Raw genomic sequence first — 27,239 nt, forward strand, 5'->3', positions numbered from 1 at the left:
GCTCCTGAGGCTTTCTTTACTTCTTCTGGCGTTACCTGTGGGATTTCGAATTCCTCTAGGCTATTCTCTCTTCCACTATCGTCGTGGCTGCCACTGGTACTGTATAAATCTCTATAGAACTCCTCAGCCACTTGAACTATCTCATCCATATTAGTAACGATATTGCCGGCTTTGTTTCTTAACGCACACATCTGATTCTTGCCTATTCCTAGTTTCTTCTTCACTGTTTTTAGGCTTCCTCCGTTCCTGAGAGCCTGTTCAATTCTATCCATACTATACTTCCTGATGTCCGCTGTCTTACGCTTGTTGATTAACTTAGAAAGTTCTGCCAGTTCTATTCTAGCTGTAGGGTTAGAGGCTTTCATACATTGGCGTTTCTTGATCAGATCTTTCGTCTCCTGCGATAGCTTACTGATTTCCTGTCTAGCGGCGGTACCACCGACTTCTATTGCGCACTCCTTAATGATGCCCATGAGATTGTTGTCCATTGCTTCAACACTAAGGTCCTCTTCCTGAGTTAAAGCCGAATACCTGTTTTGTAGCTTGATCCGGAATTCCTCTTGTTTCCCTCTTACCGCTAACTCATTGATTGGCTTCTTGTTTACCAGTGTCTTCCATTCCCTCTTCAAGTCTAGGCTAATTCGAGTTCTTACCATCCTATTGTCACTGCAGCATACCTTGCCGAGCACGTCTACATCTTGTATGATGCCAGGGTTCACGCAGAGTATGAAGTCGATTTCATTTCTAGTCTCACCATTCGGGCTCCTCCACGTCCACTTTCGACTAACCCGCTTGCGGAAAGGGTATTCATTATCCGCATATTATTCTGTTCTGCAAACTCTACTAATAACTGTCCTCTGCTATTCCTAGAGCATATGCCATATTCCCCCACTGACTTGTCTCCAGCCTGCTTCTTGCCTACCCTGGCATCGAAGTCGCCCATCAGTATTGTGTATTTTGTTTTGACTTTACCCATCGCCGATTCCACGTCTTCATAAAAGCTTTCGACTTCCTGGCCATCATGACTGCATGTAGGGGCATAGACTTGTACCACCTTCAATTTGTACCTCTTATTAAGTTTCACAACAAGACCTGCCACCCTCTCGTTAATGATATAGAATTCCAGCATGTTGTCACCTATTTCCTTATTAATCCGTAATCCGACTCCTAGTTCTCGTCGCTCCGCTAAGCCCCGGTAGCACAGTACGTGCCCGCTTTCTAGCACTGTATATGCTTCTTTTTCCTCCTAACCTCACTGAGCCCTCGAATTCCTCTAATAACACTGCTAGACTCGCTTCACTAGATAACGTTCTAACGTTAAACGTTGCCAGGTTCAGATTCCAATGGCGGCCTGTCCGGAGCCAGGTATTCTTAGCACCCTCTGCTGCGTCACAGATCTGACCGCCGCCGTGGTCAGTTGCTCCGCGGCTGCTGGGGACTGAGGGCCGGGGTTTGATTGTTGTATTCATATAGGAGGTTGTGGCCAAGTACTGCACCAGGGTGCCCAATCCTGCTCTGATGAGAGAGTGCGTTACCGGTTCTGGTCACTGGGATCAGGCCGCACTCCTTGGCCTGTTTGAGCAATTTTCTCAACACACGTTTTTTTTTATTTTGCGGTGGAGAATTGCGCGGCACCGGGATTTGAACCACGGTCCTCCTGCACGGGAGGCGGGTACTCTATCGTCCCCGCAGGAGTTAAATTAAAAAAAATTATGGGGTTTTACGCGACAAAACCACTTCCTGATTATGAGGCACGCAGTAGTGGAGGACCCCGGAAATTTCGACCACGTGGGGTTCTTTAACGTGCACCTAATTCTAAGTACTCGGGTGTTTTCGGGTGTTTCCGCGACCTCGTGCTCAGCAGTCTAACACAATAGCCACTGTGAAACCACGGCGGGTCCCGCCGGAGTTGTACGCCTCATTTAACCTACAGTGGTGCCCTATTTGATCAGTCAAGGTGGACCAATCTGAGCTCGGGTATACCGCACGGATGGCACTCGGCTAGAGAACCTGGTATTTATCACCTGCACATGTGTGGCATACCTAATTGAGGATATATGTAATTTTTAGTAGGGTTCCCGTATAGTGATAAAATAAAGGAAAAGACATTAAAAAGAAAGAAAAAAGAAAAAAAGGGGGGGAAAGGAACATAACAGGCGATTTGAACTCGCGACCCTTGGATGTAGCCCGGAATGATAGCTCAGTCGGTTGGTTCGCAAGGCCCCAGGTTACTTTCAAGCGCCATAGCTCCTGCTCCGAGCCTCATACTTACGTGCAAAGGGACAGATTGGTTGGAAGGCTATTTTCTTGGAAAAATGGCCGCCCGAGGAGAAGAGCGAACTCGAGCGGCTTTAGAGACTTGGAAAGCTGCCTTAAAATATTTAGACTTGAGGGAAAGCTTCGTTAACAAACAATAACACAGCAATCAGCACTCGAATACGACGAGAGAAATTATTGAGACGTGGAAAATTCTCTTGAAATAAATATGGTTTGCGAGACAAATGCTTGTAAGTATTGAACCTCTTAAAAGATGAGGGGGAATATGCGCTCACCGAGAGGGCATCGTCCGCACGAGACCACCACCAGGCACCTTACTGAGACATGGAAGGCTCTGCGGCCGGAACAAAGCCTCCTTTCTCCGCCGGCCAAGAGGGGAAAACGGGCTTTCTGATCGCTCAAGGTAGCGCGGAGATAGTATAAGTCTGGCGTATAGGATAAGCTTTAACAGGTGTGAGGGCAGCACGCATAGCGTGGGAAGCTAGCCGCCAGAATAACTAGTCTCCAGGACTGCTGCTGACGAGGGCGAAATACCTTCGTGTAATTATAATAACCCTAATAGAACTAATTTCGACTGAAAAAAAGGAAACGGCCCAGAGGGCTATACTACGAGAGCCATGACTGATAATTTTATATATATATATATATATATATATTCATCTCCTCTATGGGATCGCATGCGCGCGCTGTTGCTTTGTCTCTGCGTGTAGTAGTTAAGAGAGCCAGTTTAATGGCGGAGAAGAAGCAAGGAAAGGAACTTTTCTGAAGCAAAATTGCAGCGCCGTGGTTTTAAAGCGCACCCATGGTAGAGAAACAGAAGGCGAGATAAGCGTGCGTGGCCATGATACACACACGACAAACAGCCTTAAAATATTTAGACTTGAGGGAAAGCTTCGTGAATAAACGATAGCACGGCAATCAGTACTCGAATATAATTGTAACCCTAATAATGATTGTAAGTATTCATCTCATCTGTGGGATCTAAAGCACGCGTTGTTGCTTTGTCTCTGCGTGTAGTAGTTAAGAGAGCCAGTTTAAGGGCGGAGAAGAAGGAAAGAAAGGAAAGCAAAATTGCAGCGCCGTGGTGTTAAAGCGCACCCGTGGTAGAGAAACGGAAGGCGATATAAGTGTGCGTGGCCATGATACGCACACGACACACTGCCTTAAAATATTTAGACTTGAGGGAAAGCTTCGTTAACAAACGATAGCATGGCAATCAACACTCGAATATAATTTGTAACCCTAATAATAACTGTAAGTATTCATCTCATCTGTGGGAGCTAATGCGCGCGTTGTTGCTTTGTCTCTGCGTGTAGTAGTTAAGAGAGCCAGTTTAAGGGCGGAGAAGACGGAAGGAAAGGAAAGCAAAATTGCAGCGCCGTGGTATTAAAGCGCACCCGTGGTGGAGAAACGGAAGGCTATATAAGCGTGCGTGGCCATGACACGCACACGACAAACTGCTTTAAAATATTTAGACTTGAGGGAAAGCTTCGTTAACAAACGATAGCACGGCAATCAGCACTCGAATATAATTTGTAACCCTAATAATAATTGTAAGTATTCATCTCATCTATGGAATCTAATGCGCGCGTTGTTGCTTTGTCTCTGCGTGTAGTAGTTAAGAGAGCCAGTTTAAGGGCGGAACTCTTAAACAGATATAACCCAAAGGTGCTGTGTGTTCAGGAGACACATCTTAAATGCACACAAAGAAACTTTCTTCGTCAGTACACCTTGTACCGCAAAGACCGCAACGAGGCGAATACCTTGTCTGGCGGTGTAGCAATAGTTGTAGACAAGTCCGTAGCTTGTCATCAGATCGCCCTTCAGACGCCCCTTGAGGCAGTGTCAATTCCGGCGATTTAGTAAATTGATCACTGTTTGTTGCTTATACATACCCCCCAATTTTCATCTGGAAAAAAGTGATTTTTATAACCTAATCGATCAGCTTCCGGACCCTTACATACTCGCAGGCAATTTTAATGCCCACCACACCATGTGGGGAGACTCGCGATCTGACAAGAGAGGTCGTTTCATTGAAAATTTTCTTGTGAACTCCGGTGCATGCCTCTTCAACAAGAAGGAGCCAACTTATTATAATATTCATAATCATTCATATTCATCGATAGACCTGTGTATTGGCTCGGCTTCAATTTTCCCGGACTTGCAATGGCATGTAATCAAAAATCCCTATGGAAGTGACCACTTCCCTGTAATGTTAAATTCAATGCCTCAACATGAATGCCCCCTACATACACCCCGGTGGAAACTAGCCTCCGCCTAATGAAACGATATTAAGGAAGCAACTTACTTATCACGGGATCTTATCACTGATTTTAACATAGACAATGCAGTTGCATATTTTATGTGTTTTATAATAGACTCAGCTGAAAAGTTCATTCCCCAAACACAAGGTCTCTCTTATAAAAGACGGGTACCCTGGTGGAATGAACAGTGCAGAATGGCACGAAAGAAACAAAACAAAGCGTGAGGTTTGCTGCGTCGCTCCCCGACTGCCGAAAACCTCATAGAATTTAAACTCGCAAAGTCACAAGGAAGGCGCACACGGAGACAGGCAAGGAGGGCTAGCTGGGGGGAGGATTCTCTCGGGCATCACTTCCTACACCCAAGAGTCCAAAGTATGGAATGGCGTGCGAAAGATAAAGGGGCAACAAATCCACCCTCTGCCCTTAGTGGACGACCAAGGGACAACATTGGAGGAGCAGGCGAACGCTCTGGGCGAACACTTCGAACATGTATCAAGCTCCACACATTACACAAAATCATTCCTCAAATATAAACAATTAACTGAACATAAGACACTTGATCGTAAATGCCGTCCGGATGAACCATATAACTGTCCTTTTAATATTACCGAGCTTAAAGCCACATTGATCTAGGCTGCCCTATCTGGGCTGCCGAACTCTATCTGGGCTGCCGAATACCTCCCAGCCTCATGGAAGGAAGCTGTTGTTATTCCCATCTTGAAGCTGGGCAAAGACCCTTCTTTGGCGGCAAGTTATCGCCCGATAGCTCTTACAAGTTGTCTTTGTAAGCTATTCGAAAAAATGATTAAGCATACACTAATACATTTCCTTGAACTGAACAATATGCTTGATCCCTATCAGTGTGGCTTCAGAGAAGGGTGGTCCACGACTGATCATCTTGTACGCATTGAAGCAAATATCCGCGATGTATTTGTACATAAACAGTTCTTCTTATCAATATTCCTCGATATGGAGAAGGCGTACGACACGACGTGGCGATACGGGATCTTGCGAGACTTGTCGGGGATGGGCATCCGTGGAAATATGCTAGACATAATAGAAAGCTATCTGTCCAAACGTACCTTCCACGTGAAAATCGGCAATGTATTGTCGCGACCTTTTATACAAGACAATGGTGTACCTCAAGGAGGTGTGCTTAGCTGCACACTCTTTATCGTGAAAATAAACACCCTTCGTGCTTCAATACCACCAGCCATTTTTTATTCTGTTTACGTAGATGATATACAAATAGCTTTCAAATCCTGCAACCTTGCAGTGTGTGAGAGGCAAGTACAACAGGGCTTGAACAAAGTATCTAAATGGGCAGACGAAAACGGATTTAAAGTGAACCCAAACAAAATTTCTTGTGTGCTTTTCACAAGAAAGAGAGCCCTCGTTGCAGATCCCAATATCGAAATTTATGGCCAGCAAATCCCTGTGAACAAAGAGCACAAGTTCTTAGGTATCATACTTGACTCTTAACGAACATTTATTCCACACATAAAGTATCTCAAGGTGAAATGCTTAAAAACAATGATCTTACTGAAAATTTTATCCCATACAACATGGGGTAGCGACAGAAAATGTTTGATGAATCTTCACAAAAGCCTCATTCAATCACGATTGGACTACGGTGCCGTGCTTTATCATTATGCAGTCCCGTGCGCGCTAAAGATGCTAGATCCGGTCCACCATCTAGGAATCCGACTGGCCACAGGAGCTTTCAGAACAAGTCCCATTGAAACTTTATATGCAGAATCAAATGAGTGGTCACTTCATCTGCAGAGAACATACATCAGCCAAACATATTTTCTGAAAGTGCACTCAAATCCTCAACATCCCTGTTTAATACCGTTAATGACATGGCATGTGCTACACTCTTTCGCAATCGTCCCTCCGTAAGACAGCCTTTCTCGCTGCGTGCGAGGGAGGTTAGTGAAGAAATGGATGTCCGAATCCTCAAACATCGCCTAATGCCTCCAGCTAAGCTGCTACCACTTTGAGAGTGGCAGATGATACAATGCGATATATCTTTCATGCAAGTTACGAAACACGCTGCAGAGATTGAAATCCAAATGCATTTCCGGGAACTCCAATACAAACACTCCTGCACGGAGTTCTACACAGACGCATCCAAGTCACGCGAGGGGGTGTCCTATGCAGCCGTCGGCCCATCCTTCCCGGAATCCGATGTACTACATCCGGAAACAAGCATCTTTACGGATGAGGCCTACGCAATACTGTCGGCTGCAAAGCATATAAGGAAAACAAAACTAAAAAAATATGTTATATATACGGACTCTGTAAGCGCTGTGAAGGTTTTGATGTCATTTTGTAAGTACCAAAATCCAGTAATCCATGAACTATATTCCGTCCTATGTAAAGCATATATATGTAACCAGCATGTCATAATATGCTGGGTGCCGGGTCATAGGGGCATCGAAGGTAACGTTATGACGGACCAGATGGGCACATCAATTGCATCGTATTCTGTTCATCCTACTGCTGCAGTCCCTGTCACAGATCTGAGCCCCTTCTTGCGCAGGAAACTACTAAAATACTGCCAACGCTTGTGGGACCTGGAAACAAATAATCAGCTGCATGTAATAAAGCCACAATTAGGTTTCTGGCCTCCTGTAACAAAATCACGCCGGACAGATGTCCTATTCTGTCGTCTAAGAATAGGACACACATTTGGGACACATAACTTTTTACTCACCGGAAACGACCCTCCAACCTGTGGCAGATGCGGGGAGAGGCTGGCCGTGCTCCACGTCTTCCTGGAGTGTCGGAAAGCCCAATCTGAGAGAAGGAGACATTTTTCCTCAGCATACCGTCAACACATCCCTCTTCATCCTGTAATGTTTCTCGGTCCAGAACCGCTTTTTAATACAAACACAGTCCTAGGTTTCCTCACAGATGTTGTCCTGCACGTTATTAGTCCCGTACATTCCTAGCGCTTCCTCTCTTGAGAGGATGCCGCTGTGATAGTCATACTGTATAGCACATGCCTCAAGGCCCTTGTGTTTAAGGGCTCTGGCGAGGCAGTAGTGCTCCAGGTAATTTTACCGTCTCACTTATCTTTTATAATGCATCATTCTTTGACGATGGATTTTATTGCTCATAGAACCTGTCATTATCATCGACATAATCTTACAACAGATAAATTTTACGCACTCTAGAGCGACTATTTTTAAGGCCACTTTACAGCCACGTCACATGAACCTCATTGAACTCATAACTACATTGCGAATTCATCAAAACTGGCTTGGCGCTCTTTGGCCATACCTGGCCCTTGCGCCAATAAAAACCAAACATTCATTCATTCATTTGTTCGAACGCAAGTAAATTCCTGAACTCAATCCCTTTAGAGCGTGCTTTGCCGTCATTAGCTGGTTTGTGCGAAAAAGACAGCATTAAAGAAGATGCGTGCTTAGTTGTACTGGTGGGTGCGAAAACCGGCTACGACTGAATGCAGATGTTCAGGGTTCGTTGTGTAAGAGGAGCTGGAAATCAGAAAAAGTAATATTGTAGATGCAAGTTAACAAACATTATTCATGGCAAACTTGCGCCAAATGTTCACTACTCGATCAAGAAGAAGGACACGAAAGTGCAATACAAAAGCCATCGGGAATGAAGTTGCCACTTGTTTTATTAGTGAGGCTCGGATATGCCTAAATAAGTGTCGATGCGACACGATTTTAGGGAGGTGTTGTATTTCCAGCCGATTAAAATATGATGCCAGAAAACATCGCTCCTATGGTAATTGTCACTCAAGAGGGACACAACCAACTTCTAGTCCCTTTCGGCGCTTCTAATTTCTGAAACGTAAGCGCGTTTGAGACGCCAAGTTTATCGGGTCGTCGAGCCCGAAGCTCACCAAGGCAGAGTGGGACGCGCTCCGGCGAAGTTCCATCTTTGAAGACCAAATGCTGGCCGTCCAGCGCACCCGCGATAGCGCCGGCAGGCTAGACCAGTTGGTCCTGTCGTGGGATTAGCCGGGAGTGCGTTACGTCGCGTTTTGCTGGCCCCAATAAAATTTTATTCAATCACTCACTCACTGAACCACCCGCTCTAAACATTGCGTTTCTATGATCATCATCATCATCATCATCATGCTTACGCCCACTGCAGGGCAAAGGCCTCTCCCATACTTCGCCAACTACCCTGGTCATGTACTAATTGTGGACATGATGTTGTCCCTGCAAACTTCTTAATCTCATCCACCCACCTAACTTTCTGCCGCCCCCTGCTACGCTTCCCTTCCCTTGTAATCCCGTCCGTAACCCTTGATGACTATCGGTTATCTTCCCTCCTCATTACATGTCCTGCCCATGCGCATTTCTTTTTCTTGATTTCACCTAAGAAGTCAATAACTTGCGTTTGTTCCCTCACCCTCAATCTCTCAATCCCTCAATCCCTCCGTCTGCTCTTTTCTTATCGCTTAACGTTACACCCATCATTCTTCTTTCCATAGCTCGTTGCGTCGTCCTCAGTTTAAGTCGAACCCTTTTCGTAAGCGTCCAGGTTTCTGCACCATACGTTAGTACTGGTAAGACACAGTTCTTATACTGTTATAACTGCAGTGTTCTTATTATTTCTGAGCTAAAGTCTACAGCTACACGTACCAATCTGGTTGCCTATCTTATGTTTTCTTACTACGTTTCCCTTCCCCTCCTTCCCTAACCTGTCTTTATATTCCGACGTGCACTGCAAACAAACGCCCATTCTTCCAGCTTGTAAGCGTGTGTCTGCCTCCCCTGCGTCAAGCGCAGTGTCCGACCTACGATGTAACAGTGGCGACGAGAAACGGAAAGCAAAACCCCTGGCAAAACCTTGAAGCACAGGACGGCAGCTACGCTACGAGGCGGCGACTCGACGATGGCACACCAGCAACTGCCCGACTTCGACGACGAAAGAGACAACTGGAAGGCCTATGTTATCAAGGCAGAGGCATACTTTGAAGCAACGGGCGTGAAGGAGTCGGCAAAGAAACAGGCGCTTTTGGTGGCAGCTTTAAGCACGCGCACCGTTCAAATATCAGCAGGACGAGTAGCGCCGAAGAAGCCGAATTCTTTGGTGTACGAAGACGTCGTGAAAGTCTTGGACGAGTTTTTTTGATCCCAAGCGCCATGAAATTGCCGAAAGCTTCCGCTTCTTCAACCGCTGCCAGCTTGATGGTGAGTCTCTCCAAGAATTCATTACTGAAATTCGTCGAATTGCGGACCACTGCAATTTTGGTATCATGCTCAACCGAATGCTACGGGATAGAATTGTGTGCGGCATAAGATCGAGTGCACTGCAGAAACAACTCCTGACAAAGAAAGATCTGTCCGTAGAGGAAGCTGAAACGATGGCACTGTCACCTGAAGCTGCAGATAAGGACGCCAAAAAAAATGGCCACAGACACGTCGGCGGTGCTTAAAATTAAGGCGCAGTCAGCCTCAACGAAAGAGGTACTGGCCGAATGTGGGCGTTGTAGCAGCATAAAGCACAACAGTAATGCCTGCCGTTGGAGTAATGCTCGTTGTTATAACTGCCGTCGACATGGTCACCTAGCAGTAAAATGACGGAACGAAGAAAGCGCAAGATCTGGAACTCGAGAAGGAGCCCGGGGATTTCGTGGCAGAGTACTGGCTGTTAAGGAAGGGGAGACAGATGAAGACAAAGAGGATAGCATGCACATTTGGACGCTAAAATCGACGCGGGAGGTAAATGTCAAACCCCCAATGCGATGCACTTTCACATGGGGAGGTGTTGACGTGTGGATGCTTATCGATACGGGTTCCCAGGTCTGCGTCGTGTCCCGACAGCTATTTGAGCAGCACAAAAACATTTGACCTTCACTCCGGCCTTCACGCATGAATTTATCATGCTACCTCGGAAAATTGCCAGTTTTTGGAGAGCTCCTCTTGCCGGTCTCGTACGACAGTACAACTGTGGAATCCACATTGGTGGTGCTAGATTGCCCCGGTCCAAGCTTATGTGGTCGAGACCTAATTTCCCTCCTGAGCGACGCAGGCTCCCCCGTCCTCAGCCTCTCAGCCAAGCCGCTGACCGCACAACCGTCTACCACCACGCAGGTCACTGCTGACGTGTTTGCAGAGTTTCCAGATGTTTTCAGCTCGGATTTGGGCCTCATCAAAGGACCCACGGCACACCTACAGCTGAAGGAGGGAGCCACGCCCAAGTTCTGTAAGGCCCGATCTATTCCCTTCGCCCTACGCGACAAGGTATCTGAAGAGCTTGATAGGCTCGTGGCATTAGGCGTCTTGTCACCAGTGCCGCATTCCGAGTGGGCAACGCCCATTCTACCCGTCCTTAAGAAGGACGGCACCGTTAGGATTTGTGGCGACTTCAAAGTCACTTTAAATTCGGCATGTGAGCTGGAGCAGTACCCATTGCCAGTAATCAATGACATGTTCGCGTCCTTAAGCGGTGGAAAACATTTCAGCACACTAGATTTGCGTGACGCATATAACAAAGTCCATGTCGATGAGGAATCGAGCCAGTTATGCGTGATTAACACGCATAAAGGTCTTTTCTGCTACAAACGATTACCTTTCGGCATTGCCTCTGCACCAGCCATTTTTCAACGCAGAATGGAAACAGTTCTACAAGGCTTATCAGGCGCGCAAGCTTATCCGGACGATGTTTTGGTGTCCGAAAGAGCAGGAAGTGACGACGTGCTTAAAGCCGTTCTACAGCGTTTCCGCGAGAATGGTGTTAAACTGCGCCTCGACAAATGCAAAATTCGGCAAGTGTCCGTTACATATCTCGGCCATCGAATCAGTCAGCAAGGGTTGCACCCAATAGAAAAGAATGTCGAAGCTATCACAAAAGCCCCTAGCCAGAAAAATGTAGCCGAGCTTCGTTCTTTTCTTGGCATGATCACTTTCTACGCAAAATTTTTGCTGAACATATCATCTCTGCTCGCTCCACTGTATCGGCTGCTGGAAAAGAACAGACATTGGCTCTGGGAACAAGAGCAACAAACGGCGGTCGATAAAGCAAAACGGTGTTTGCAGCAAGCAGGTGTGTTGGTTCACTTCGACCCTTCACAACCGCTGAAATTAGAGTGCGACGCATCGCAAAAAGGTATCGGCGCAGTGCTTTTTCACACGAAAGGGAACGTCAACAAGCCAATCGGATTTCGTTCAAGGACATTGTCGAAAACAGAAAAAAATTATTCGCAACTTGAACGTGAAGCACTGGCCCTCGTATTTGCAGTAATGAAGTTTCGTGATTATCTTCTAGGCCACCCGCCGCGGTTGCTCAGTGGCTATGGTGTTAGGCTGCTGAGCGTGAGGTCGCGGGATCGAATCCCGGCCACGGCGGCCGCATTGCGATGGGGGCGAAATGCGAAAACACCCGTGTACTTAGATTTAGGTGCACGTTAAAGAACCCCAGGTGGTCAAAATTTCCGGAGTCCCCCACTACGGCGTGCCTCATAATCAGAAAGTGGTTTTGGCACGTAAAACCCCATATATTATTATATTATCTTCTAGGCCGAGAATTCATCCTGCTCACAGATCACCAGCCGCTCCTGGGCCTGCTGAGACCGGATCGGCCCACTCCGCCTCTGGCTGCTGCTCGCATACAGCGCTGGGCGCTGTATTTGGGAGGATTTCGCTACAAGTTACAGTATTCGCCAGGCAAACAGCTCCTGAACTCGGACGCGCTTAGTAGGTTGCCACAAGAAACTTTCGAGCCAACCACGGAAGGGGAGCCGGCTTACTACGTTCTGGCACTCGCATCTGTCCAGGAGGGGGCGGTCTCGGTAGAAGAACTGCAGGCGCTGACGGCAGGTGACGCAGTACTTTCAAAGGTCGTGCAGTACACAAGAGATGGGTGGCCTCCAAGCTCTAAAGCATTAGAACGAAGCTTACTCCCCTTTTACGACCGCAAACTAGAACTGTCCTTGGCCCACCATTTGCTGGATTGGGGCCGTAGAGTTGTCATTCCAGTTAACGCACAACATAGAATGTTGCACATGTTGCACGAGACACATCAAGGATCATCTGCGATGAAATCAATCCCTCGGTCAGCTTTTTGGTGGCCAGGAATGGACCACGACATAGAACAACTGTCAGCGGGGTGCACAAGCTGCATCCAAAATCGACCAATGCCGGCGTCTGCTCCACCAGTTAAATGGCCGACCTGAAAGGAGAACTGGTCAAGAGTGCATCTAGATTTCGCGGGGCCAATCAAAGGAAACATGATCCTTGTTCTCGTAGATGCTCACAGCAAATGGATTGAGGCCGTACCAATGAAACAGGCAACCACATCTTCGACTATTACTTGCCCGCGCAGCTTCTTTAGCAGGTTCGGCATCCCTCGCACCATTGTTTCAGATAATGGGACGCAGTTCACTAGCCAAGAATTTGCTGATTTTGCGAACAACAATAACATAACCCACCTGCGCACGGCTGCGTTTCATCCACAGTCGAATGGCCTAGCAGAGAGAGCTGTCCGAACTGTTAAAGATGGGCTGAAAAAGATGAACCAGTGCAGATTAGAAGATTACCTTTGCAGACTACTTTTCAACCACCGGAGAACACCCCTTGCATCGGGCAAATCTCCTTCGGAACTTCTTCTTGGCTACCAAATCCGGTCCCGCCTCGACACATGTTTTCCTCCTTTGGTTGTAGGAAGGTCGGGAACATCGGGTGACTGGACTCTTGCACCGGACACAAATGTTTACGTTCGTAACTTTGGTAAAGGTGATAAGTGGAAGGCTGGCACGGTAAAGTCAGCAGACGGAGCAAGGATGGTGACAGTGGAAACGCCTGAGGGCCTCGTTCGGCGACACGTTGATCAAGTTCACACAAGGAAAGACCCAACGGCTACCCAAGGACACAGGGAAAGTGAGAGCTCGTCTATCTCGAGAACTCCTGAAGAAACTTCCGAACCAAAGGGAAAAGTCGGAACTCGTGAAACTTCACCACCACAGCGTCAGTCATCACCCCAACCCGTGGACGCACGAGAGAGAAACGGTGAATCTACAGTGGCCCCGGAACTGCGACGCTGAACACGAGAGCGCAGACCTGTGCTGCGTCTTCAGTATTATTGTTGGAGAAATGTTATAACTGCAGTGTTCTTATCATTTCTCAGCTGAAGTCTACAGCTACACGTACCAATCTGGTTGCCTATCTTATGTTTTCTTACTAGGTTTCCCTTCCCTAACCTGTCTTTATATTCCGATGTGCACTGCAAATAAACGCCCATTTTTCCAGCTTGTAAGCGTGTGTCTGCCTCGCCTGCGTCAAGCGCAGTGTCCGACCTACGATGTAACATATACACTTTTATTTTGAGGGATAGTGGCAACCTGCTGTTCATGATCTGAGAATGCCTGCCAAACGCCCTCTTGCCCATTCTTATTCTTTTGATTATTTCAGTCTCATGACCCGGATCCGCAGTCACTACTTGTACTAAGTAAATTATTCAATTACCACTTCCAGTGCCTCGCTACCTACCGTAAACTGCTGTTCTCTTCCGAGACTGTTAAGCATTACTTTAGTTTTCTGCAGATTAATTTTCAGACCGACCCTTCTGCTTTGCCTCTCCAGGTCAGTGAGCATGCATTGCAATTGGTCCACTGAGTTACGCAAGGTAATATCATCAGCGAATCGCAAGTTACTAAGGTATTCTCCCTTACCTCTTACACTCAATTCTTCCCAATCCAGGTCTCTGAGTACCTCCTGTAAACACGTTGTGAATAGCGTTGGAGAGATTGTATCTCCCTGCCTGACGCCTTTCTTTATTGGGATTTTGATGTTTTCTTTATGTAGGACTACGGTAGCTGTGGAGCCGCTATACATATCTTTCAGTATTTTTACAAACGGCTCGTCTACACACTGAATCCGTAATGCCTCCATGACTGCTGATGTTTCGACTGAATCGAACGCTTTCTCGTAATCAATGAAAGCTATATATAAGGGTTGGTTTTATTCCGGACATTTCTCTATCACCTTATGGACTGTGTGAATATAGTCCCTTGTTGAGTAGCCTTTACGGAATCCTACCTGATCCTTTGGTTGATAGAAGTCTAAAGTGTTCCTGATTCTATTTGCGATTACCTTAGTAAATACTTTGTATGCAACGGACAGTAAGCTGATCTGTCTATAATTTTTCAACTCCTTGGCGTCCCCTTTCTTATAGATTATGTCAGCGTTCGTCGAAGATTCCGGTACTCTCGAGGTCATGAGGCATTGCGTATACGGGATGGCCAGTTTTATGCGAAGCATATTACGAGAGCTCAACCCAGCTCCTCAGGCGCGGCGGTGTCGCCTTCAATGACCTTTGACCCCATGACATACCACGTGACACCGTGACGTCGCGACAGAGCAGAAACGGGGCTCCAACTCGCGCCGTCGCTCGCGGCGTCGCTCAACTCTCGCAAGATGGGCTGGGTGGGAATCGAACCAGGGTCTCCGGAGTGTGAGACGTAGACGCTACCACGGAGCCACGAGTACGATGCTTCAAAGCGGTACAAAAGCGCCTCTAGTGAATGCGGTGTTGCATTAGAAACGAGCTGTTTCTAAGGCTCAGGCGTGCGTCGCTTGCTCAGGCGCACATTTCGTTGCCGCGCCGAACGCTGCGTTGTTCGACGCTCACCGCGTCCAATGCGTTGCGCGTAGTCGCTGGCGGGTCGACGGGAACGCTGTCGCGTTCCACTCTTGAAGGCGAAGCAGAGTAACGCATCAGTTGTTTCTTCGTCTAGCCGAACCAAATATAGCCAAGCAACAGCAGTTCACCAGGCTAAACAGTGGTTCAACAACTAAAATAAAGGCTAGTATGCTTCGCATCCTGGGCTTAACCTTAGCTAAGCCACAGCCATTTTTTCTAGAACAATCTGCCCACCATCTTTCAACAAATCTGCTGTTACCTGATCCTCCCCAACTGCCTTCCCGCTTTGCATAGCTCCCAAGGCTTCCTTTACTTCTGGTTTTCTCTACTCTTTTTCTACTCGAGCTGCCTGTGATCCGACGATGCTTAGTTTTGCAACGTCACACCGAATACTTTGAAGTCAGCACTGTATGCAAGTTATTCAAATGAAAGGCTCGTATGAAAAACACATTTGTCCTATCAGCAATATCACATCTCTAAATACCAGATAAACTTTTTTTTGGAAATCACACCCTCTGTCACATATTTTTTGTTCAATGCACCCTGCTAAGGATATATGCGGAAACGAACGGAGCCAAACTGTTTGCGAAGCGACTTCCTGGCGCCTGCAGTTCTAACGTAGTGAATGACGAAACTACAGTGTCTGCGAAGAGGGAGTGGCAGAGTGCTGACAATAAAATAACACGAATGAATGGCGCAATGCGTCGAAATAAAGAATGCAAACACGGCGCGAATTGCAGCTGTCCGGGAAGAGAACAAGGGATGATTCGAGAAGACGAATGCTTCAAAAAGAACGACACTCTCTATGATTAGTGACGCGGGAAGGCAAATGCAAATTTGCCGTGGCAGTGTTGCACAGCTGTCTGGGACGGGATGAGCGAAGTGGCAGTTCTCGGCCTTCAAATAGGTAGGCGCAATTTATGCCTACGTCTGGGCTCGGGCAGCCCGTTCACGGCGAGATAAGAGCAGCACATTTAACTTTTTGTTTCGGGCCCACCGCACATGCAGCGGAAGGAAACGCACCATTGGGTCGAAATAAACGTACCGTGTCTGTGCTTTGTTCATGAATTCAGGGAAGCGTGATCACTCTTGCCACTGGAAGGCCTCCAGATTACGTAGTTGTCTGTATGCCTAGCCTAGCAAGTGTATTCCACGTTTGTAGCCCCCCACACAGATCGGGACCAACACAACTTTTGAGTTCGATGAATTATACCTAAATGGCGTAGTGAGCTCTCTCAAACGCGACCATTCCTGGCTCGGATGGACAAACATACTGGCGAGCTACGCCTCCCTCTCTGAACACTCGGCGCGAGACTAACTCTAGACTTTAGCTCCGCTTGCGTTACGCCTGGTAGGCCAAGAGCGCCATCTGCACACGGTACACATGCGTGATCGGGCAATGGCTCCGTTTCTGCACACAACGATTGCAATGTAAGCTGTGTGGGTAGTTGTGATTACAAAGATATGAAAGATAATGCTATGGCCTCTTTCTCGTTACACCGCGGCTTGAGCAGGCGACCTCCTTGGATCGTTTTTGAAGAACGTTCGACACAAAAAAAAAAAAATTACATGTCTTCTGTATTGCCTGATGCATCGATTACGCTATTATAGCTGGCTTACTAGCTAACTTTCCGTAGGCCTCACGTGCCGGTTAAAGGAAATAACCAGAAACGCATGCGAAATTAAATATACCAAGCATGGACGCCAATGCCGCGTTCACGGAACTTACATCACTAATCGTTTCCTGCGAAATGGTTATGCATAGCATCCGATAACTCCTGTGTGCAAAATAGGTTGTTCGGTTTAGCTTTTCTAATGCGCTGCTTTCTACATAGTTATTGGCTCCTGCTGTTCAGTTCTATGACGCCACGACTCTAATCGCTCTATTCAGCGGTTGCGTGTAGTGTGTTTTTTAAAATTCTCATTCATCAGGACAAGTCGGGCAGCGCACACATTTTGTATGCAAAAATTTGTTATAGCACTTTAGTGTAATTAAATCTGGCATGCATAACATATCGTGCTAACTTATCACGTGTTTTCAACCTGGCAAGTTTTTAGTAATTTATTGGTTAAAGATCAAGTGCTCGCCTCTTGAAACGTCCTGTTCTTTCTTTTTTTTGCAGTCATTGAATATTTTGTTTCAGCGAACACCTATGAAATTTAGCCAATGAACTCATGGTTAAGAGGACATTGAACATACATACATGTTTAACCAAATGACAAGGGCTTTAGGGATGTTGAATATAAAATGTGCTATTCAGGAAGCCTAATGGTTTCCGTAGAGCTGAAAGACTTTCAGCAGAATTTAGTGGCATTTTACCCATCATACTACTACATTACACTTCATGCATCTTTTTTGAAGATTTCGAGGGGCACTTGCCGGACGCATACGAGACATTCATGAAATGGACAAAAGAGGGTGCGTAGGGCTCTTATTAGAGAAGAAGCTATATGTTATTATATGCTGCCATCTCCATGGTTTGATGGTTGAGAACACGTTATTTTTACTAGATTATGTCTTCTTGCCAGTGCTACTGGAGCCAAACAACGCATCTTCGTCACCTAAGGATAGCTTACGCAGCCCCCACGGATTCCCTCGGTGATTGCGGGATATATTGTCTAATGGCCGCTTCAAATATTGCGAAAAGCGTGAATCGCAATAGAATTGCAAAGCTTCCCGTCTATAGCTTGGGCCCTTTCACCAAAAAAACAAGAAAGAAAAGATCTTTCGATGTCAGTCTTGCATACACGTGAAAGATACCTGTACTGCTTTGTGGTAAGCATTGCGGCGTTTTGTGGACTCCGAGATCCGCCAACATACGGCAGCCACAGAAGCTACACTTCTTCTGCCACTGCAGCTCGAGTTCTGAGGCTTGAACAGTGCCATAAAAAGTAACATATAACCGGCTTTAGGCAGTTAAAAAAAAATGGCTGAGGCTTAGCTTGCTTAAGCCTAGTCAGATGCGAAGCATATTGGTGGCTAATCTTGGTAAGTAACTTGTCGCCGAGCCACATACTGAGCACGTTGCTTGGCCAGACGTTCTTCCCGCTCTTCATCAGTCTCTGTAGCACGCCGCAACCTTCGCTTCTCATTCCAACGAGCAGCTCTGTCTCCAGGAGGCATCTCACCTCGTGAGTGTCTAGCAGAGGCAAGCGCAGCTGCTTATATACCGCCGCGACGCCGCGAGCGACGGCCCGAGTTGGAGCCCCGTTTCTCCTCTTTCATGACGTCACGGTGTCACGTGGTCAGCCTTGAAGGCGACGCCGCGAGTTGGAGCCCCGTTTCTCCTCTGTCGTGACGTCACGGTGTCACATGGTATTGAAGGCGACACCGCCGCGCCTGAGGAGCTGGGTTGAGCTCTCGAGCGACGGCGCGAATTGGAGCCCCGTTTCTCCTCTGTCGTGACGTCACGGTGTCACGTGGTATTAAAGGCGACACCGCCGCGCCTGAGGAGTTGGGTTGAGCTCTAGTAATATGCTTCGCATAAAAAAGAACCACCGTTTAACTCGGACGAAGCATTCAAAGCGTAGCAAGTCTAGACGTTGCGCTTGAGGTCGTCACGCTGTGTTGTAACACTAAGTGGCGGCGACATAGCGCGACAAAGCAGGTCGTACAGCTGCTGTTGCGCGGAATGAATGGAGTCGTGCAGCGTTGTTACCAGTCGTGTCAAAACGCTGGCGTGATGCAGAACGTCGGCAGTGATGTTGCACGAGTTGCACCTCGGTGGTGCATGAGATGAGACCGACGGAAAAAGCGCAAGATGAAATAACTAGATATAAGCAGCTTGACCCTTACAATACGTTTCTCTCAGTCCAGGGTACGCACTACAGCTCGTCACGCACCCTTATCGTCCACAGAAATGCAAATTCCCTAGCGTGAGACACTCGTGCCAGCGGTGGAAGACGAACGCTGCAGTGACAACATGGGAGAGCCGAAGGGACGGCGCGTGAGGGTGCTGTCCATGGCTGAAGTGATACAATAGGAGGGAGCGTCACATGGCAGTCTTGAAAACTAGTCATAAAAAGGTATATAAGGAAGAACGAGGCCCTATTCACGTGATAGGGAAGCGGTAGATTCTACTCGGCTTGCTTTGTTTGCGTCTCCTGCGATAGACTTAGGAACAGGCTGTTACGTCTGAACACGACCAAAAGCCCTAATCAGACGATTACCACGTGGCAACCCCACCCTTTCCTCAGAGCGTATCCCGAAATCACCGCAGGATTGACGCCGACGGTGGACGGGTCCACAAAAGGCGCATCCACCTGTACCTGATAGCCTGAAATAATGATGCAAAAGACCAACGTCGAATGATTGCGAAGAACGGCGCCTATCTTCGATTCCCATGTTGCTATACGGCCACCTCTTCCATACCATCTGAAGTAGAGGGCGGCGTAACGATGCCATATCATGGGTGGGATATTGCGAACAATTCTACGATTGTCAATGGCCGCGATACAGTCATCAGATTCTCTGGTCGAGTAGCCTCAGGAAGACGACGGTATTAAAAGCGGAGACCTGTCGTGCAGTGGCACTGACATGTCCTGATGTGCACAGAGAGGTTGAGTACGCTCTTGCATGGAGCTGTCTTCCTTACCTTGAGACAGTGCGACTAATGTAAAAATAATCCTTCGTATCATATCTGCTTGTTCGAGCAAACGTGCTGACGTTTACTTTCAGAACCTTCCTTGCCAACGGTACTTTTCTTTTCACACTAACCCTATCGCCGAACGTGGCTCTATATAGGATGAATAAACGATTACTCGCCTTCATTCACTTGACATGAACTGGCGTCCGTTTCTATGTCCGTCGACATGACCGATACACTTTTCCTCTTTCATTCCTACTACCGGACGTATTCTTCGATGGGCTCGGTGGTATCCTGGCCCGAACGCCACCTCGAGCCTCAACAATGCGCACATGCGAGGCGAGACAAATACACACTGTGGTTAGTGAAGCTTCAAGCGTGTGACGTAGTCGAGTCTTTGTTGTGCCATTCAGGTAGGGCACGGAACCACCATCCCTTCCTTAGGTAGCTGTGTTGGTTCAAGGTGCAAGACGGCAGGACAAAAATTGCTAGAAAAAACGCACCGCAGTTTAATGTGCACAACAGCTGATTTGAACGGACACTAGACCACGCGCGGGTGCTGTGGCTGGGTTTCTACTCGAGAGCGCTGGCAAATCAAATGACAGCGGTGTTAAGGAGCAAGTGATCAACGCTTTTAAAAATTGTGTAGTCATGAGTCAGGCGCCTAAGACGTTCCCCAGGTATCAATGCAAAGTATTGGAAGCCATGAACGGCGCGATCGGTAGCAGAAAACCGCCCGTTACTTCCCGCGCGCTTCCATGCCTGTGATGGTCGGCGCCACTAAAGCTTACCACGTGTAAACAATTGCGGATGATTCGGCAACCACGTGGGCCTAATCATACACAAGAGGCACCCAGCGCGCGCAAGGCTCCGGAGAGTGCGAAAGGCGGCGTCAGACGAGGCTGGCTTGCCGTGGCTAGCGGAATCACGCGGCGCTTCCTTCTACATTTATTTTGCCTTCTCCATGAAGCCTTCAACCGGCTCCACCATATGTTGCGGCCAAGCGCACTGCACGTCGCTCGAGGCATTCTAACCCTAAACATCATGGCCCGCGCCTGGGCCATCGATAGCGTGACCGCACGGCGACGGGGAAGACCGCGCCAGCGGGTTTCTGTGTGCATATGTTTGCTATCGTAATAAAATATTACGGACATCAACCCAGCTCATGAAGAAATTAAGATGCATAAAAGCGTACAGGAGGGAAGGGTTTGTGTTAGGGATTAAAAAAGCATTAAATGGAGGATTAAAACAGTCCAACGTCACTATCAAACGTTCTAAAGCGCCATTCTTACGCGCCCGCTCCTGCGCCGACCTTCGGTGTTGTTCCTCCTAACCAAGAGAACGAGCACAGAGAAAATGAAAGCGAACGTGGAGAGCAGCGGGGAGATAGAAGTGGAGAGCGCGAGGAGGAAAGCGGAGGAGGAGGCTGCAGTGAAAGTAGGAGGCGAAAAGCGGAGACGGAGAGCATAGCAGAGGTGCAAGGAGTAAATCAGAGCGCCACACGAGACTGCGAGATGGCGCCATAGTATTGTAATCTGATTGAGTGCCCGGCGCGAATTGTGTGCTACTTTCCGGAAGGCACGCGGGAACCAGTGATTACACTATAACGATCGACTAGCCATGCATAAAAGCCTACGCATTTGAACCGCAGATAAGATTTTCTACGATCGGTGGCTCTGCTTGGCGCTATCGTTGTGCTTGGGTGTGCACGGGGCAGAATGTCCGCGCCAGCCAATATATCGCGAATGGAAAACACTGGATAGAGCTGCGCTCTAATTTCGAATTAAGGATTATTCTAATAATCGGTGAATCTATTTGTATCTTTTTTATGCTTGAGGTGTTGTGGTTTTTTCAGATTGTGATTCCTTCGATATGACATTATTCGAATGGCACCTTGATATTTTGTTCTCTTTCTTAGCTCAACACAAGTACATTACCCATGAGCGATTTTATTGCGTAGTGCTTCTCAGACAGCTTCTCCCAGTGATTTCCTATCACCCATGTCTTGTGCGAACTAATCCCATCTTACGCCTGCTCGTTTACTAACTTCATCTTACCATCTAATTGTTTGCCGTCCTAAATCTGCATTCCCTTCCCTTAGCAACCGTTTGTAACTCTAATGGTCCGCCGTTTATATGTCGTACGCATTACATGGACTGCGCAACCCTATCTCTTCCTCTTATTGTCAACAAGAACATCGGTTACACCCGCTTTCTCTGTAATACAGACCGTTGTTTTGTCGCTTAACATTACGCCTCATATTGATGGATCACTAGAAGACTCCTTCGTCCCACAGTGGATATAAATGGGCTGATGATGCTTTAACTTCTCAGTTGATTTATGGCATAGTAGTCAGTTACCAATGGACGAATGCTATAAGGAGTTGTATTTCTCGTTGTTCCACTACTTAAAGGGCAACTGTAACGAAATTTTTGACCGCGTAGAAAACCCAGTTTAAGATAATTTAGAAATGCAGTAGCCTCTCTGCAACATATTTCAATGGAAATACAGGTCAATGCGTCGCAAAAAGCTCCGAAAATGGATGTTTTTCATACCGTAATTAAAAAAAACGCCCCAATTATCGCACCGGAAGTGACGTGACTTTCCTTGCTTCTGTTCCGTCCTGGTGTATCAGCGAACAGGTCCCGCACGTCTTCTAGCCACATAGTTGGCATAATTTGTTAGCTGCTTCGGGCGCTGTGACAACGCCGTATTGCGCCCGCGATGTTCTTTTAACGCCAAGTGTATTCTCATAGTGCAGCCAGCTTTCTCTATCTGTTTGTCTACGTTGAACAGCAGAGCCTCGATGCGTTCTGCCTCCGCTCAAAGAAGAGCCTATTCGGGTGGTCAAGCTAAAAGTGCAGCATAGTCCAGCTTTACGCGGACGCGATCCACACTTGGCCCAGTTACACTACATCAACGAGAATTGGACGCCCTACTGCCTAGTGTGGCTGGCGCGGTAATAGTACATGTCCTATCACACGTCGTAGCAGCTGGAATAAAGGTGCATGACGCGCTAGCTTGGCTTACCAGCTGCATGGTGTTCAGGTTCACTGAAACAAGGGTACTGTGTTTGCGCTTTCGTCAAGATAAGAAGCGCTCACTCGCCGCGCACTTGTCCGCTAGCGCTGCAGCAACAACTGATCGCCACGCTGTAGCGGGTCATGTTTAAAGAGCAGCGTAAAATTATAGTGATCGTAACGTTTCCGGAATGACGTATCCGATTTCATCGGCCGCTGCCTGGCAGTCTGGAAGCGCCGGACTCCACGACCGAGATAAAATCCCTTATACTTCGTAAAGTAGTGACACCTTGCTGCTCCGCCTTCAGTTTTCCTCGTTTCTCCTCTCTTTCACGCTCCCTCCTCAACCGTGACACCACCTAAACTGCTCGAGCGTAGCAAGGGCGCCAATATGCGCTCCTCGCCACTCCATAGACGCTTCTCGAGCGAAAATGGCGCTGAAGCACGGCGCGAGGGCTCACAGGATTCTATTAGGCCAATAGCGACGCTTCGATGGCCTAGGCCATAGCGCTCGAGGAGCAGGCACCATTTTTCAAAGCATGGCGCTACTTTACGAAGTTTAAGGGGCTTCAGAGCGATCAGACAACTATCAACATTTGTAGCAAAGGATGATAACTAGCTGACGCTTGGTAGGGCCGTACTAGAGGGGCTTGTTGCTGAGCGTATGTACGTACACTCGCGACCAGGCAGGCCCAACTGCAGCTGTCATAAAGCTTCGCCCATTTCTCTCCGGTGACATTGCATTCTTGCATGGTTTGCCGCTGCATCGTCACCACTGCCGCCCCGTCGCGTTCTCCTTCGTGACAAAGGCACCATGTAGTTCCTGGTCGTTTCTGGTGCTGTGTCAGAAATGATTTCTTTCATCTGCTTCGATGGATCCACTGTAGAGAAGCACGAAATAGCTTCAAGATGAAGCACTACCAGAAATGATCACTCCAGAATATCGCCCTTGAATACATGTAACCTTTGAACGTTACTTTGGTTTTCTTGCGCATCGCAGAACATAGTACTGTAGAGAAGGATTAGATCAATATCGTGGGTCGTCCTCTCCGGCGCTTTTACTCGTGAATGCCGCTCGTGCTGAGAGCCAGTGCCCTGAGCTAACGGTCGGTCACAAATGCCGGTGACCACTAAACGCCTTTACATATAGTGCAAGTTGCTGCGGTCTACGTCAACCCTGGAACTTCGATCCCGTACCCTACGCTCAACCATGCCTGAAGACGCATCCCCAAAAACGCCTCCTACACTATCCCAACGCCTCCTACTCTATCCCAGCTATCCCTACTCTATCCTTTGCTCTCGTGCGGCTTGCCCCTTAGACCCTGCCGTTTTTACCGACGCGGACAACACCAACGTCAAGGACCGGCTGACGTCATATGAAAGTGTAAGCGCCCAAAACAAATGGGACGACCCCATCAAACTGAGCAATGTGCTCTTCTATCTCGCGGGTGTCGCCAGTCTCTGTTGCAATAACCACGAGACCGACTTTCCGATATTTTCATCGTTCAAGACCTCTTTAGTGGCTTCATTTGGTTGCCCTGCTGTGCGCAAGCTGCGAGCGAAATTGTATTCGCGAGAACGTGCACAGCAGCTGGGTGAATAATTCACCAGCTACATAGAAGGCGTACTCGACTTGCGTAGGAAATCAATGCGACGATGTCGGAGTCCGACAAAGTGAGCAATGGCTCAAAAGGGATAGAGGACGATGCTTTCAACGTGCTACTTCCCAAGAATCCTCAGTCCGTGACAGCCATCATCACTCTATGCCAAAGTTACGAGGAGTTACGCAGGCAGCGCTCGTTGACACGTCGCCCTTCCTCGCGCGACGGCCTCATTGCTGGGCTGGTCATCATCTCCGACCATAGAGCGTTGCTTCCGGAAATCAAAGCGTTTCTTGCGGAAGAAGTTGCACGCCAGCCCTGCTAGATATGCTATGCTCAGGTTTCACATCTGCATCGAGTTTCACCTGCATCGAGTTTTATGCCTCCGCCCCGTGGTGCGATCGAGCAGGAAATTGCCGACGTCTTCCCAGACCAGGGCCAATATCTTGCGGCTGCACCAATCAGCTACGCTGAAGTCGTCGCGAGGACCCAGTCACTCTGTTCAAGTAGGCCTCTACTTTCTGCCGACTTCTTGCCTAGACCCCGACTGCCGCCCGCCGTGCAGTCATGAGAGCAGCCGCCCCGTACAACGCGACATTTGACTTGGATGGGAGCTTCGGTGAGTAGGTGGCATACTCACGACAACCGGCCAATAGGCTTCGCGTGCGGCTACGCCGCTCCCGTTGCATGTTTTTGCAATCGTGTGCAGTCACCTAGCATTGCACCATACGTGACACGACAGTTCAACCATCCATTACGGGCCCCCATCGGCTATGTCGCCGATACTGCGCCCCACCGCAACTACCCGCAACTTTCCACGTCGTCACTCACTGTCCCCAGCTCGCCCCATGCCACCTGGCCCCCTAACTTGGGACGAGGAAAACTAATCTTCGCAGTCCAAGAGGCAAGGGCTGCGACAATGTCGAAGTGTGAGAGTCCTCAGCGCAGTCTCTTGGACGTAATCGAAGTGTTTATTGACGGTGTTCGCGCATCTGCACTCGTGGACACTGGAGTCACCGTTGTGTGTTATGAACCCTAAGCTTTGGCGCTTACTTCGAAAAGTCACGACGCCCCTTTCTGGGCTGTCACTCCGCACAGCCAGTGCTAAGCATGTTCACCACGTGGCGGCTTGCAGTGTTCGTGTTGTCATTGTTGTCGTTCTATACGCAATAGAATTCATCATCATTTCCTCGTGCTCTCATGACGTTATCCTTGGCCGGGAATTTCTCTTCACTGCAATGCCTTCATTCATATGGAACGGGCCGAAATAGAACTCTCGCCGCAGTTAGATTTGCCGCTCACCAACGATGTTTGACTTTCGAGGAAGCTATTTGTCCAAGCCGGCACCCACATTCCTCCAAACGCCTCAACGGTTGTGCCCATGTACACCAGCGGAACCTCATACGCTGTTGCACTACTATCTCCATCTGACCGCTTTCTCACTCCGATTAGTCTGCTGCTGCCTTTTGCGACAGTGGACATCGCACAAGGCTACAACACCATTTTCATTTGCAACCCGTTTGCATACCCTGTGTTGCTGCGCCGAGGGGAATGTCTTGGCAACGTAGAAGCCATCGAAGACGGGCAAGTTATGGGTGAGCCCAATGACAATTACTGTGCCAGTTCCAGTGCGATCAGTGCTTTTTCTGTGCGACCTTTCGCCAGTGATGTGGTTGGTTCTTCGACTGCCGATGCCCTTACACCGGTCGAGCGGCTGCTTTCTATAATAATTTCGTCCTTCTTTCGATGTGGGGCAGTCTTCCCTGGGCCGGACCCCAACTGTTACACATCGTATCAATACTAGCCCGCAGCCGCCATTGCGGCAAATGTATTCCGGTAAGCGTGGGCTACACTGCCACTTTAGAGAACCAAACACTAAGCTTAGCAAGCTTCGAGAAATATTACTGCACCAGTACGAACCAATAACGAAGAAATACTTTAAATTCGTGACGTCCTGGTGGCAGATCCGCGCTGAGACTTCGGCGCCGAACAGAATAAATGCAATATTCACCTTCGTTTGCTTAATATGATTATCAACCTATTAACCACGATGTTATGTATGTCTGAGCTTTGAAAGAATACGCTAGCTGTCTAAAATTACCGTGCGTTTCTTTTTACTGTCCATTTGAGGGCTCAAACCTTTCAGTTTTTGAGCATCACGCACATTCAGAATATATTAAAGGCTGAAATTTAACAATTTATATATGTATGTACATATATACCGATTGTTATACTCCGATGGCGGCTGCATATGGCATGGCCGCGCGCTATCCTATCTTGAAAGCGATCTGCGATGAGGGACGCAGTGCGCCGATTGCTGATTGCTTAGTGCACTCTGCGTTTTCGCCGCTAAGTTCGCATTGAAGCTAGAGGCAGCACTGAGGTCAGTTCGCTCACACGCTACCCTCGTAAGAAAAATTACACCCTTTGCCACGCAACAATAATCGTCATCTGTCTTTTCCACATTTCCTTTCTTTAACGCGGGGAGCCCGGTACTTCCAAGTCCCGAACGGCATGTCCGTTAACAGCATGACAGAGCATTCTCGACAAGAAAGCAGCGAGCTCAGCGCTTTCAAGGAAGGAAACGCAAGCAGTACAGATGGCGCTTATTGTTGAGTCGCAGATATACACGCTAAAGGGTGTACATTTTCTTTAAGAGCGCACTCTTATAGACGTTTTCACCCTTCGGGGTGTATATCTGTCACACCAAAATAATCTTCATCTGGCTTGCTGCGTTTCCTATCTGGCTTGCTGCGTTTCCTTTCGCTACTTTCCCGTCGGCAATGCTATGTTATGCTGATCACGCGCACGCCGTTCGTTGCTGGGAAGTACTGGTCTCGCAGCGTTAATGAAAGGAAATGC

The 27,239-nt window shown here is 48.0% G+C and overlaps 1 pseudogene; it reads left to right on the forward strand.

Moving 5' to 3' along the window:
* Positions 1-9,279: 9,279 nt before the first annotated feature.
* Positions 9,280-13,572, forward strand: LOC139051837 (uncharacterized; annotated as a pseudogene).
* Positions 13,573-27,239: the final 13,667 nt, after the last annotated feature.

This window comes from Dermacentor albipictus, unplaced genomic scaffold (genome assembly GCF_038994185.2).
Source record: "Dermacentor albipictus isolate Rhodes 1998 colony unplaced genomic scaffold, USDA_Dalb.pri_finalv2 scaffold_15, whole genome shotgun sequence".
Taxonomy (NCBI): domain Eukaryota; kingdom Metazoa; phylum Arthropoda; class Arachnida; order Ixodida; family Ixodidae; genus Dermacentor; species Dermacentor albipictus.